The sequence below is a fragment of the Bubalus kerabau genome, chromosome 22, assembly GCF_029407905.1.
Source record: "Bubalus kerabau isolate K-KA32 ecotype Philippines breed swamp buffalo chromosome 22, PCC_UOA_SB_1v2, whole genome shotgun sequence".
In the NCBI taxonomy this organism is placed as follows: Eukaryota; Metazoa; Chordata; class Mammalia; order Artiodactyla; family Bovidae; genus Bubalus; species Bubalus kerabau.
In genome coordinates, this window is record NC_073645.1 from 48962327 (window position 1) to 48978179 (window position 15853).

Here is a 15853-nt window from a genome sequence, read left to right on the forward strand (position 1 = left end):
CAAAAAGAAATGGCAGTTATGGGACTTGATAGAGGTGTTAGCTAACCTTATGGTGGTGATCGTATTGCAATATATAAATGTGTCATATCAACACACTGTAGACCTTCTGTCACTCAATGTGTCCGACCCTTTGTGACCCCATGGACGGCAGCACACCAGGCCTCCCTGTCCCTCACTAACTCCCAGAATTGCTCAAACTCATGTCTGTTGAGGCAGTGATGCTGTCCAACCATCTCATCCTCTGCCACCCTCTTCTCTTTTTGACTTCAGTCTTTCCCAGCATCAGGGTCTTTTCCATTGTCTGCTGTTTCCATCAGGTGGCCAAAGTATTGGAACGTCAGCTTCAGCATGAGTGCCTCTAATGAATATTCAGGGTTGGTTTCCTTTAGGATTGACTGGTTTTATCTCCTTGCTATCCAAGGGACTTTCAAGGGCCTTTTCCAGCACCCAAGTTTGAAAGCATCAATTCTTCATCACTCAGCCTTCTTTATGGTCCAGATCTCATGGATCCTCTGTCCATGAAATTCTCCAAGCAAGAATACTGGAGTGGGTTGCTATTCCCTTTTCCAGGGTTTCTAACTGACCCAGGGATAGCGTGGGTCTCCCACAATGCAGACATATTCTTTACCTTCTGAGCCACCAGAGAATTCCACTGTACACCTTAATGTATGTCAGTTAAATCTCTATTTAAAAACAAATATTGGAGAAGGAAATGGCAACCCACTCCAGTGTTCTTGCCTGGAAAATCCCATGGATGGAGGAGCCTGGCAGGCTACAGTCCATGGGGTCACAAAGAGTCAGACATGACTGAGCGACTTTACTTCATTTCACTTCACTTCACTTCACTTCACTCTTCTGTAGGACAAATAGGGACTATATCTGTCTTGTCCATCAGCTTATCCTCAGAACGTAGCACAGTTCAGTTCAGTTCAGTCGCTCAGTCATGTCTGACTCTTTGCAACCCCATGAACCACAGCACGCCAGGCCTCCCTGTCTATCACCAACTCTTGGAGTTCACTCAAACTCATGTCCATTGAGTCAGTGATGCCATACAACCATCTCATCCTCTGACGTCCCCTTCTCCTCTTGCCCTCAATCTTTCCCAGCATCAGGGTCTTTTCAAATGAGTCAGCTCTTCACATCAGGTGGCCAAAGTATTGGAGTTTCAGCTTCAGCATCAGTCCTTCCAATGAATACCCAGGACTGATCTCCTTTAGGATGGACTGGTTGGACCTCCTTGCAGTCCAAGTGACTCTCAAGAGTCTTCTCCAACACCACAGTTCAAAAGCATCAATTCTTCGGCACTCAGCTTTCTTTATAGTCCAACTTTCACATCCATACATGACCACTGGAAAAACCATAGCCTTGACTAGATGGACCTTTGTTGGGAAAGTAATGTCTCTGCTTTTCAATATGCTGTCTAGGTTGGTCATAACTTTCCTTCCAAGGAGTAAGCGTCTTTTAATTTCATGGCTGCAGTCTCCATCTGCAGTGATTTTGGAGCCCAGAAAAATAAAGTCAGCCACTGTTTCCACTGTTTCCCCATCTGTTTGCCATGAAGTGATGGGACCGGGTGCCATGATCTTAGTTTTCTGAATATTGAGCTGTAAGCCAACTTTTTCACTCTCCTCTTTCACTTTCATCAAGAGGCTTTTTTGTTCTTCTTCACTTTCTGCCAGAAGGGTGGTGTCATCTGCATATCTGAGGTTATTGATATTTCTGCCGGCAATCTTGATTCCAGCTTGTGCTTCCTCCAGCCCAACATTTCTCATGATGTACTATGCCTATAAGTTAAATAAGCAGAGTGACAATATACAACCTTGACGTACTCCTTTTCCTATTTGGAATCAGTCTGTTGTTCCATGTCCAGTTCTAACTATTGCTTCCTGACCTGCATACAGGTTTCTCAAGAGGCAGGTCAGGTGGTGTGGTATTCCCATCTCTTTCAGAATTTTCCACAGTTTATTATGATCCATGTAGTAAGGCTTTGGCATAGTCAATAAAGCATAAATAGATGTTTTTCTGGAACTCTCTTGCTTTTTCCATGATCCAGCGAATGCTAGCAATTTGATCTCTGGTTCCTCTGCCTTTTCTAAAACCAGCTTGAACATCAGGAAGTTCATGGTTCATGTATTGCTGAAGCCTGGCTTGGAGAATTTTAAGCATTACTTTACTAGTGTGTGAGATGAGTGCAATTGTGCAGTAGTTTGAACTTAGCACAGGTGTTCAATAAATATTTGTCGAATTAATTTATTTCAAGTATTAAAAACAAATATAAAATATTAGACCTTAAAGGCATGCCTGCCCGTTAAAATCTCTAAGGAAGCAAAGACATTGATTCTCATTATTACAATTTAACATTGGCTTGGTTGTGAGAACCTGTGTAGTGGGTCCAGAAATAGAAACATAGCCTGCGTGGTTTGGAAAGGACAACACAAAATTACTGACAGATGTTGGTTCGGTTTGTTTGAACATCCTTCCCCGCTCAAGCTATAGGGAGTAATGACAAGTTCAATAATAGAATTTACTTATCAAATTCAATGGTTTTCCCAAATATATGAATAAAAATGTCATGAAAATTTTAAAGGTTTTTGGGGGGGGGGATTTTTTTTCTCTTTCCTATAGGAATCAACAATACATGAACTGTTTAAGATCCACATGATTAAAACCACAAAACATTCCTGTATGACATCAAAATAGACTAACCAATGGAGAGACACCATGTATATATAAATGGGAAGGCTAATATCTATAAGCCTTCTCCATTAATTTAAAAGTTCGTTGCAATCTCAATGTCAGTTCCAGTGGGGCTTGTTTCAAACTCGATAATGTGGTTCTAAAGTTCATGGGAAAGAATAAATTGTCATGGATACCCATGGAAAATGTGAAAACCAAGGGTGGTGATGTAGGGCTTGTACTGTGAATAATGAACCATTTGAAAGCTACAGTGACTGAACTATGATCCTACGTTCATTAACTAGGTTGTCTCTATATGTGAGAGCAAGAAGGAATCCAGTAAATGTCAATATTAGCTACGTATCACTTATAGGGTATTTTATGGTTTTCAATTTGTATTCTTTGTGTGTGTGTGTGTGTGTGTGTATATATATATATATATACATGTACATAAGATCATACAGTAAAATTCACCCCTTCAGTTCTGAATTTTGATTGATATGTACAGTTGTATGCTGCTGCTGCTAAGTCGCTTCAGTCGTGTCCGACTCTGTGCGACCCCATAGGCGGCAGCCCACCAGGCTCCCCCGTCCCTGGGATCCTCCAGGCAAGAACACTGGAGTGGGTTGCCATTTCCTTCTCCAATGCATGAAAGTGAAAAGTGAAAGAGAAGTCGCTCAGTCATGGTTGACTCTTTGTGACCCCATGGACTGCAGCCTACCAGGCTCCTCCATCCATGGGATTTTCCAGGCAAGAGTACTGGAGTGGGTCAGTATATGATGGAATGTATAAGAAACTGCCAGACTTTGCCCAAAATATCTGTACCCTTTTGCCTTCAGACCAGCAATATAGGAGGATGTCAGTTGTTCTTGTATGTTTCATGTGTTTTGTATCCCAAGGAATATATACCCAAACCAAGGCTGGAAGGGTTTTTCCTTGTGTTTTCTTCTAGAATTTCTGCTGTTTTGGAGGTTTTGCGTTTATGATACATTTTATGCTGACTTCTGTATATGGTGTAGGGTATAGGTCAACCCTATTTTCCTCCATGCCTCCTTCCTTTTTCTTTCTGACTTTTCATATGTGTCTAATTGTATCATTTGAAAATCAGATCAGATCAGTCGCTCAGTCATGTCTGACTCTTTGCGACCCCATAAATTACGGCACGCCAGGCCTCCCTGTCCATCGCCAACTCCCGGAGTTCACTCAGACTCACGTCCATCGAGTCAGTGATGCCATCCACCATCTCATCCTCTGTCGTCCCCTTCTCCTCTTGCCCCCAATCCCTGCCAGCATCAGAGAAAATACCATTTGTTAAAAGCATTATGCTGCTGCTGCTGCTAAGTCACTTTGGTCATGTCTGACTCTGTGTGATGCCATAGACGGCAGCCCACCAGGCTCCCCCGTCCCTGGGATTCTCCAGGCAAGAACACTGGAGTGGGTTGCCATTTCCTTCTCCAATGCATGAAAGTGAAAGGTGAAAGGGAAGTCCCTCAGTCGTGTCCAACTCTTTGCGACCTCATGGACTGCAGCCCACCAGGCTCCTCCATCCATGGGATTTTCCAGGCACGAGTACTGGAGTGGGGTGCCATTGCCTTCTCCAAAAGTACTATACTTTTCATTAAATTTTCTTGGCACTTTTGTTGAAAATCCATTAACTGTGTGTGTGTGGTCAGGTTTTGTCATCTATCGGTCTATCCTTTCACCAGTACCATAGTCTTAATGTCTGTAGTTTGGTAATAAATCTTAAAATCAGAGACTGGTGTGTCCTTTAACTTCATTCAAAGTTTCTTTGGCTGTTTCACATCATTTGCTATTCCACATAAAATTTAGAATTAGATTGTTAATTTCTACAATACCTTCCTGCTGACTGTAGATCACTTGGCATCTTAACTAACTATATTGATTCTTCCAGACCCTGAACATAAATATATGTCCAGTTTTTTTTTTTTTAAGCATTCTTGGACTCTGTTATGAATGTCTCCTGACTTCATACTTTTGTGACTTTATTCTTGTGTTTTATTGTGTTTTATCATCATGATCACCGCCATTATAACTAGCATTTGTGTATGTAGCCAGGCACTGGGCTAATATCCTTACATCAATAACCAATTTAAATCTTCCAACAGTTTTGGGTTTTAAAGTTACTGTCCCCACTTTACAGATGAGGAAACTGAGGCTCAGAGAGCTTAAATAGCCTGTTCTACTTTATGTAGCACTCTTGATCTGGGTCAAGTGATTATTATAAACTGTCTGCCTCAAGCCTTTTAGTCTTGTCTCAGAAGCTAATTTTCTATCATCTACCTGTAAACCTTTACCATAGAAAGAAAAATATTGTAAAATAATGAAGGGAATGTGCATGACATTAAGGTCTGTATTTCGTAAGGAGACGGGGTATCTTTACTCTCCCTTCTGTCACTGAGGACCTATGGAGACGGGGTATCTTTACTCTCCCTTCTGTCACTGAGGAGCTATGGAGACGGAGTATCTTTACTCTCCCTTCTGTCATTGAGGAGCATTTTGTCAAGGCCAGCAAGCACTTCTACAGTGAGTAGTCCAAATAAATCAATCGTTCTTGCATTGAAGAAGAATGCGTGTGTCAGAACTTTATATACAAAAGCCTTAAAGCCTCCATTCATTTACACTTTTGCTCCTCAAACAATTTCCTGAGTGAATATTTCTGAGTTGGGAAGTTTGACTCCTCCTCTCTCCCTTCCCTAAATGTCTTAAAATAGCTAACCCGTTGCTTGTTTTCCTGTTATGACAGTCAGTAATAATTCCTATGACTGGAAAAGAAATGCTTGCTCCTTAGACTCCCCTTGCCAGTCTGTAATAGCCGCCTTGTATAACTTTTGTGGCATTGTGTCTTAATGAATTGTTGTCGTGTCCGCCTCCTCCAGTAGTCTGTGAGTAGAAGTTTATTTTGGAGTTTGCACAGGTATGGAAATGTTGGAAAAATATTCCAGTAAAACGTGAATACCTGTCAGCTAGATCCATTCTTTATTAGCAGTCCGTCAGGTATGCATTAACTCCGCCCTCTCTCCATTGTGTATTAGTATATATCAAATGTAAATTTATTTTTTCACCAGAGGAAAAGTCTGTCACTGACATGGTGGCACATTCGTCCCTCATTGTTTCTTGCATCTCCCGAGAAAGTAATTCTGCTGCATAGTCGGTAATCATATGGCATCTATAAAAATTAATAATTCTATAATATAATATCTACCCCAGATGAGGTTTCCTCATTGGCCTTCTTTAAGGGCGCAGGACAATGGCCTTATCCGATGTCGCTTGGTCTGCAACCTCCGCGTCCCTTTTCCCCTCTTCACCCCTCCTCCGTCTCCTCTTCTTCTTTAACTTGGGGTCTGAGCCCTGTCTCTTGCTCTTCTCATCTCCTAAGTGTGTGTTGGTCAGCTCTCTCTATACTCTCACTTATAAAAAGGAGTTAATCATCTTCCATACTTCTTCCCCCATCTAGGGTGAGGATGTTTTCCTCAAAGAATTATTGCTTATTATCTCACATTTTTGGCACAGAATACCATCTCAGGGATGATGTGTCCTCTGTGTTCCGTCACACCCAGGGGCACAGTCTGTAATGAGGAAGAACATGGGGGTGATAGTTTCAGATTGAGTGTCTTCATCCCTGAGGACATTTATCCGAATCTTTTCAGTCCCATTGAGAATCCTTTCTGGAATCAACCATTGCTTTAGGGATTGGAACGGATGGTTTCCTTATTTTCTGGTTCCGTCTACACATTGTGATCTGTAAGGTAAGGGTCTTACCTTTGTCTCTCTTTTCAACACTGCCTGCCTTGCCAAGACCCCTTGTCTGAGTACCAGTGTAGACTCACAGACTTGCCACTGCGTCGTGATCCATTGCTCCTGTCCTCACTTCTGCCGGGACAGTCTCCTCCAGCATCCTTCTGGGTCCTCCTGCCTTAGTCCTTTGGCCCCAGGCCCCCGTGTGCTCATCCTGGGGGCACTGTGTGTATCCACCTGGCCAAGCCCCCAAACTCCATGTTGTCAACACAGCACCCACTCTTTGAGTGTCTGTTGAGTGTTGCACTTACTAATACTCAGCAACATTTTGAATCTCATCATTTCTGCCTTATCTCCCCAATTTTTTCTAGTATGTTCCAAGTGGCCCCATCACCTCAGAATGTGAGGACCCTTTGATTTCCTCAGGGCTGTGGGGAAAGGGCAATGGGACGGGCATCTAGCCCCTACGGGGGAGTTTTCATGCCACGTGTGTTTTCTTGCACACCTACTCAGCAGGCACATTGCTCTGCAGAATTTCTCTTGGGTACCACCCCCCTAGACTGAGTTCCACTTCCCCATATTAGGAGATTTTGGAAATAAACCTCAAGGCATTTAGCGCTTAAAGAACTTTGAGGGCTTTTGTGGTCATGAGCAGACAAGCTATTAGTGATGGATTGTGATAGGTGGCATTTGAGCCTTATCTGCACACTGTAGATTTATATATTTATGTATAAATAACTATTTCCTAAGAAATAACAGCTTATAAATCAGATTATCATTGCTTCTATTTTAAAATGATCTTATATTCCAAAATGTATTTTGTTCTCCTTATGATTCATTAGTTTTTTAGCATTTTGTATGTGACAGTTTTCTCCACATCAACTCATCTAACCAATATAAATACTATTGAGCACAGCATCATTTTATGATTCATAGAGAGGAATTTCATTTCATCCAATAAAGAGTTTCAATTTTAATCTATAACTATGATGACAAGAGTGTCGTTTATGGACAAAAGAGAGTTTAAAAATGTGTAGTAAATTGATCCCCCTTCAAAGGCAAAATTTTATTAAGACTGAATTACTCTTGGTTTTACTATGGTGTGTTTACAGTTACTATATATCGTGGGAGAAGATCTGAAAGCGCTCTAAGGTTCTGGTATTATCTGATTTACTGTTTCTGAAAATAAATATAAAATTTTCTATAGTAATCTGACTTATGTTAGCAACAAATGAATTATATCAAGAAGTTATATACAATATACGTATATTCCTCTTTATACCACAAAGTATAATTGCGTATATATAAAATTTGATTGTAATTTATTTTTACTCTTCATAACAAATGTGAATACGTGTTTAATTTATTATGTGGAATAAGCAGCAAATAATTGTTATGGGTAATACAAGATCCAGAGAGCTCCTTTTGGTATATCTTTCCTATAAACACCTTCCTACAATTACTGCCACCGTAAAGTTGAAATTGATTTTGTTTTTAAAATTAAAGTTTTTTTCTTTATCGTGTCTGCAATGATATGAGCTGTAGCGTTCAATTTAAATTTAAAATGCAGGTTTAATTTGTTGCTAGTAGTTGAAAGGAACTAATAGATGACATTAGTTTTGTTTCTCAACCATACTATTTTTAATTTGGTATAGCGTCTTTTTACAAACATTCCTCACTCTATGGTCCTTTATAAAACAAGAGATCACAATAGTTTGGAAACTAAATGAGTAAAAATTAACCGTACTTTGGATAGATGATTCATGGGACTGACTTTTTCTTGAAATGAGAAAAGAAACAAAAGACTGCCCTCAGTTTCACCATGGATTGTATTTTGGGGAAAGATGTAGTTAAGTTCAAATGGTATGAGTGAATATTTATTTTTCCAATAACCTCAGTGTTAACAATAGTACCTGATTCAGCCTTTTTATTATGTATTATGCTTAAGCACATATTTAATTAACAAGATGTTGAATACTCTGCGAAGCACAGCAGTGACTTGTGTCTTCTGCTGTATCTCACAAGGGCACTGTCTTCTCTTCGTCTTACACCATTGCTCTACTGCATTATCATTTCTTCCTTATAACCCCAGACCCCATCCTAAAAGGGTTAAGTGATTTCCCATGATGTCAAAATACATGAATGAAGAAACCAAAGCAAAGGTGAGAAAAACTTCCTTGTATCTATTTCACAAATCTAAAGAGAAAGAATAATTTCACAAGGATCATAGAATTGGGAAGGAGTTTTCCAAATGGGTTATTATCATTTTAAATCTGAGGGTTTACAAGGGCTTGACTTGTCCTGAGAATTAGGTGTCTCCTTCACTGTCCTCTCCATGATCAATTCCTAGTCCATGCTTGCATTTCTACTTGTGCATTTCTTTTTTTCTTTTTTTTTTTTTTATAATTTTTATTTATTTTGCTGTGCCAGGTCTTAATATCGGCATGCAGGACCTTTAGTTACAACATGTGGGATCTGGTTCCCTGACTTGGGAATGGACCCAGGCTCCCAGTATTGGGAGCTTGGAGTCTTAACCACTGGACCTCTTCTTTTGTTCTTGAATGTTTGAGAATTATTGTTCTGTCTGTAATATTCCACAATCTCACACATGTGAGTCTTGATTGTGTTTGACCCTCAGTGGGCCCTTTCATTTTGGATATGCTTGTCATTTTAGAATAATTATCTTACATTGTTTAGTTAATTAATTTATATTTAAGAATTTTTGACAGCTTTGTTTTGATCTAATTTTTATGCCATAAACTTCATCTATTTAATGTAAGAATATAAGGTTTTAACTATAGGCACATGATCCACTTTAGAATATTGTTGTCACTCACAAAGGAAATCCATACCCAAAGGCAGTTGCTCTTCATTCTCTCCTTAAACTTCCAGCTCTTGGCAATCCCAAGTCTAACTTCATGTTTTTATGGGTTTGCCTGTCCTGGACACGTTCTAGAATGAAATCAGGCAAAATACAGTCATCTGTGACTAACATGTCAATTTCTGCAAAGCAGCCAGCTGGAATTTTGATAGGAATTGGGTTGAATCTGTACCTCAATTTGGGGAGTAGAGCCCTTTTAACAATATTAAGTCTTCTATCCCATGAACATGGGGTATTTTTCTATTTATTTAGGTCCTCTTTAATTTCCTTTAACAGTACCTTCTAGTTTTGGAGGTCCAAGTGTTATATAATTTTGTTAAATTTATTCTTGTTTGTTTTGATGCTTTAGTGAAAGGAATTTTTCCCTTGAATTTTATTTTCAGATTATTCATTGCCAGTGTTAGAAAAACAATTGGGTTTTGTAATTTGATCCTGTATCCTATAATCTGTGAATTCATTTATTAGTTCTAATAATCCTTTAATGAGTCTTCTATCATTTTGTAAAAATACTTTTGTCTCCCCATTTTCTGTGTTCTTTCTGGAATTTCTATTGATTAAATATTGACTCCTGAATGGATTCTCTGATGTTTTTATTCTCCGTGTGTCTTGTTGTTCTGCTTTTGGAGGATTTCATTAATTGTATGTTCCCAAACTCCTATTAAGATGTTTATTTCTGCTAATACAGCTGAAACATTCCATAATCATTTCATTGTATCTGTTCCTTTTTTTTTCCTTTTATAACATTATGTTCTTGTTTTATGGATATCATCTCTTACCTAGCTGAAGATAATAATGATTGAATTTTCTTACGTTTTCTCAATTTTCTTTCATTCCTCTGGCTTCTGTTCTTGCTTGTTCTGGCCTCCTTTATTAATATCTGGTCGACTTTTCTCCTGAGGACTGCAGTCACTTTCAGACCCTCTGTTCCCCCTGGATGCACAGACCTTGAAGGTTCTGGGCCTCACTGCATGAGGAGCCCATGCGGACGGGGTCCTCATGCTATCAGAACCTTGATGGGAAGTTATTGGGTATTCTCTTGGGCTGGTCAGTTTCTCCAGAGAGGATTCTTCCAATTGCCTGTTCCACTTTGTTGCGGGGCTTAAGTGCGGGCTGCTTATCCTTGGTGTTTTGCTGGGAGCCGAGCTGAGCAGAGCAGTGTGGGGACTTAGAATAATCGGCTTCCTATCACGGGACAGTCTCAGCCAAGTGGTCCTGCCCCGCTATCTCTTCTGTTTCATCAGGAGGGTAAACATGTGGTTCCCTCCTGGGAGCGAGTCAGTCCCCTTAGAGGACCTGCTGGGGTGGGCATATTGGCCAGGTTTTAAAGACATCAGGGCTTTGGATTTCCAGTTGACACGTAGCCTCGCTCTCTGAGTAACTGGCAGCTCTAGTTTCCTAGACTTTCCAGGACTCTCTGCCCAGAATCAACAGGATTCCTGATAGATATCCATTCCCTTCCTGCTTCCAGCACAGCTAGTAATCATTTCTGCATCTGCTTGTCAGCTTCCAGAATTCTCTCTTCTGTGGTTCTGTCTCTCTTCTTCTCTTGGTCTTTGTGCATTTGTGAATTTTAGAAACATTATTGTCAGTTTAGTGTGAGGAAACAGACGAGTCTGTGTTTATGGCTGTTTTTAATTTGTTATGTGGATGCTTCCATGTGTATTTTTCACAAACATCATCTCTACAGAGGTTTTGGAGGACGCTTTGGGCCAGTGAATGACATGTTGAGATATTCTTTGTGTTATCTGTCTGGACTCCCTATGTTTCTCTCTTAAGTTTCCTTATAACAAATAGAACCTTTAAACATTTCACCATTGGCTTTCCCTCTTGAAAACAGAAAGCCTTGCACTCTCTAGGGCTTCTTATCTGTCCAAGAACTTATCTGTATGGGGATTTATTTCATATCACCCCTGCCTTTGAAAGGAAATCAACCTGTATAGTCACTGAAAGGACTGATGCTGAAGCTGAACCTCCAATACTTTGGCCCCCTGATGCGAAGAGCCATCTCTTTGGAAAAGACCTGGGAAAGATTGAAGGCAGAAGAAGTGGGTGGCAGAAGATGAGATGGTTCGATAGCATCACCGACTCAATGGACATGAATTTGAGCCAGCTCCGGGGGAGAGTGGACTGAGGAGCCTGGCGTACTGCAGTCCACGGGGTCATAGAGAGTCAGATATGACTTAGCGAACAGCAACAACAATTGCCTTTGAAACAGAGCACTCGACTCTCAACCGCATTCCCTTTTCCAGATCCTAGTCCTCATAATGTTGCCGTACAGTATTGCTGCTTGGGCTGAAATGCTCCCCAATATGGAAGTCACCTAGAATCCACCAAGTGATACCTCTTCCCACCTTGGCTGCAGTTCTTGCCCCATGTCCTTTAGTGGTACCATTGGAGGGTTACTTTGTCTTCAACTTTTGATAGTGGTTATGAAGTAGGTTTGTTTTCATCGGTAAATTTGAAATGAAATATATAAATGAAAATTCCTCTTCAAAGCACTTGCTTTCATGAAAACACATTTAAAGTTTTTGACACATCATCACTGGCCACCAAGAAGTGTAATCCCCAATATAAATAGTAGATTCTCCTTTTATTCAAGCCTGCTGCCTGCCCTCCAGACCACATGTCCCTGGAGCTCTGTCTGCATCTCCGACAGCTTCTGCGGTTTGGAGCTCCCCCAAATTCCTTGGCATTTAGAGCACTTGGAAGAGACTTACAAGTTCTGCCTGTGCTGCGGGCCCCATGCATGTGTGAGATCCAGGGGTGTATGAACCGTTCTGGACTGTGGATGGAATTACCAAGAGCAATGTCAAGCTTTATTCTCTGAGCCTCATGACCCAGTCCTGATGTCTTTACATAAAAGAGGTGCCCCTTCACAGCTCAGGACTGTGAATACAAATCCTTGGGATTTTCCCTTCCAATTCATGTACACGGTCTTGGACTCTAGACTAGGCAAAGATGGCAAAGATACCATTGACAAGAACTCGCCCTAAGTCATTGTTCTTCAAAATCTGCCCTTTGTTAGAAGCCTTTTGTCTCTGTATCCCTTTGCGACTTTGCACTCACTTGCCTGCCACACAGCGTCCCCTGCTCCACCAGCCATGCTGCGTTCTGCCTGTCCGCCTGCTTAGAGCCCTGGTGTTCCAGATTTAAAATGGGCTGGACGAGGGCCAGAAAGAAAATTCCAGGGGGGCACAGACACAAGTTCAGCCCAAGGCTTGAGGAGCAGTGACCTAGTCCACGTGGGCAGAGGGAGCCCCATGAAAGAACTTTTTGAGAATAAGGGAACCCCTAAGGACACTGAGGGTCAGGAGGAGAAGGTGGAGATCTCAGCTGTCTTATCTAATGACTACTTTTTTTAGAATTTATTTTTTAATTGGAGGATAATTGCTTTCCCATGCTGTGTTGGTTTCTGCCATACAAAATGTGAATCAGCCATAAGTATACCTATGTGCCCTCCCTCTTGAGCCTCCCTCCCACCCTCCCCAGAATTTCTGCCCCATCCCACCACTGGCGGTTGCACAGAGCACTGGGTTGAGCTCCCTTTGCTACACAGCAAATTCCTGCCCGCCATCTATTTTACATTTGGTGGGGTATGTATGTCAATGCAACTTTCTCAGTTCCTGTCCCACCTTTTAAAATGCTAGTATATTTTCCAGTTTTAAAAGTAATCTGGACTCATCCTCCCGCCCTCATCACTATGTGGTGTCTTTTCTATGAATTGTTTCTCCTTTTGATTTTTTCCTGTGCTATATTTTTTTGTTTTGCTGAAAACTACCATGATTATGTCTGATTTTCATCTTTGAGCATTTTCTTATGCTACTTAAAACAGTTCATATTTTCATGATTATTGTTTGATGGTTACATAATATTTCATCAAAAAACTAGGGTGTGTTTATGTGAATTAGCAAATAAAAAAATGAACTTCAGGTAAACAACAAATCATTTCCATAGTATATGAATGTCACGTGCAAAATTTCCAGTGCAATCTTTGGGACATATTTTTCTGAGATTCAAATTGAGCTGGGCATCCTATATTTTACCTTGCAATCTTACAAAATATCATATTACTTATACAGTTCCTAGCTGTTGAACACTGAGATGTTTTCAGAGATGCAATGGACATCTTTGGGCATAAAATTTCTGATTCTGAATTACTTCTTTAGGTGGCTTGTGGAAAGTAGAATTACCCTGAGGAGATGAGTATTTTTTTCCAAGACTTTTTAAACCTATTGCCAAATCGCTTTTTAAAAAGGTTATAGCAATTTATGCTCCCACCAGTGGCGTCTAAGAGTGCTCATCCCCTGTGCCCTTGCTAACATTATCATCACTTAAATACTCCTCTGCTATTTTGGCAGGCAAATAATGATATACCATTTTCATCTCTGATTGCTAATGAAGTTCACATTTTTTTGTTTATGAGGCTTCCATGTCTTGGTTTTTAAAAGTTCTGCCACTGCCTCCTGACTTCTCTGTCCCTATTTTGCACTGCTTTGAAGTCATAAGGAATATGTCTTACTTTTATTTATTTGCTCATTTTTACTCAGCCATTGGGACTAGAACTCAACCCCCAGGCTCAGTTTCTAGGAGGAATTCTGTACAGTCACCCCTAGCCTACCTGGCCACCCACCCATTGTCTAAACTAAAAGCGTCCTATGACTTCTAAATGCATTTCCAATAAATCAATGGCCAGGCATCGAATGGTAATTTTCTTCTGAGCCTGCAGAATAAGTTTTGTGTCACAGCTCACCCCCACTTCTGTTTCTGGTGTGTGATTGGTTTCAAATACAGCTTCCATAAATGCCTGCTTTCCATCTACCCTTAGAAACCCATACTGTGCTCCAGAGGGTTCCATTGAGTTCACGTAGGCAGTCATGCTCCATGGTGTCCGCCATGTTTCTTCTCTAAAGATGCTGGCCCCCTCGCATGGGACTCCGTTCTGAAGGAAAAAGGGGACCTTTCTGTGAAATTTGACAGGTATATTACCTCTTTCTCCGTGGGGTCCAGAATTTCTGCTTAGAAAAGCACTGAAATAGAAAGATTTGCTTCCTCTAAGCAAGACTGAACTGTACAAACTGCTTTCTGTAACGTTTCCTTAGATTAAGTAGGGAGCGCGTTGTACCTGCGGCCTTTTGACCTCTAACTCAGGGCGATGACCTGCCCCTGTCCTCCAATTAGTCCCCATCACAGTTAGACAAGAGGCCATTCAGCTGCCCTCTCTGTGATGTTCTCATGCAAATGCAAAGCTTCCTGACCAGCCGTTGAAGCCTTCCCAGGATTTGTTTTATGGAAATTGCTATGTTCTCTTCAGGTTTTCATTTTCTGCATCATGTCAGCTCCCCCAGCCTTTGCCTTGCATGGATTTTTCAGCATTGTGTGGCAGTCTGCTCCCTAAATTGAGCATGTCCACATCACTTGTTTGAGTGTCTGGCCAGATTCTGGATGTTCTATGTATTTCTGTTGTTTTTAAATGGATATTACTCCCTGCTCATGTTTTTTGCATTTTCAAGACTGCTCTGGGGTCTTCTTTCTACTTTGAACTTCATATTTAAAGTGCAGTACGTGAAGTCTGTTGCTCTGAATTATACACAGCTGGCTTTGTGATTTCAGTGACTGTAATATGGGAGTCCCAATTCTTTAACCCCTTAGACCTGCAGAAAATTAATTTGAACCCCTGGCAGGTGAACCTTCTTGTTCTAGAAAAGCTCCTTGTCTGGGAGGGAGGCGTCCAGGTCGTAGCCAGCTGGGTCAGGGGAGAATTGGAGACGCTGTCTATGGCCACCTTTTCCGTTTTCTCATGCTCTTCCCAGCTTTCTCTAATGACTGCAGAAGTTTGAGAAAGTGAATCTCTGTTTCAGGTTGGCCATTAGCAGTGACCTCAAATTTCTCAGAAAAATAATTAAAATGCATATCTGGATGGAAAATTAGCCCAGCTCCTCAGCACCTACCTCATAGGGGGTATTCTGGATTCACAGCCGGGTTTCCTTATTTTCATCGAGAGGGGAACACTTTTGTTTATAATCTGGGAACAAGAAGAAAATCTGTGGTGTGATTGAATGAGGCCATGTTCTAGTGGCCCTGGCATAGCACTTGACACATGGTAATCAATCAACATGTAATATGATGAAGACTGTTATCCAAAAGATGGCTTTCATCAAAAGTAAAGAAGATACAAAGGCGGCTTCTCTTGTGCTCAATAAGATGCTAAACACCTACATATTTCGAAAGTTCATCTTCATAAATGGATATCTTGCCATTTTACAGATCATTCCTCCAGTGGAAAACAAGCATTATTTAAGCTCTTTCCCTGAACACCAACTTGGAATCTAAATTTCAGCAATTATCATCATTCACAAATAATTTACACTTCTGGGCAAATGGAAGATACCATATTATCATTATTTTATTTGGCTAGCTTACGTAATGCATTTCCTGAGGACTCATGTGGAAGCATATATGTATATTACAGATATAAAATGGCTCAGAAAAAATAGTGGACTTTGATATTTCACTTCAGAGCATGCATTCCAAATTCATACA

The 15853-nt window shown here is 40.8% G+C and overlaps 1 protein-coding gene across 6 annotated transcripts in view; it reads left to right on the forward strand.

The window, feature by feature from the left end:
- DOCK1 (dedicator of cytokinesis 1) overlaps nt 1-15853 on the forward strand; it is a 560005-nt gene that overhangs the window by 325882 nt on the left and 218270 nt on the right. The window lies entirely within an intron of this gene.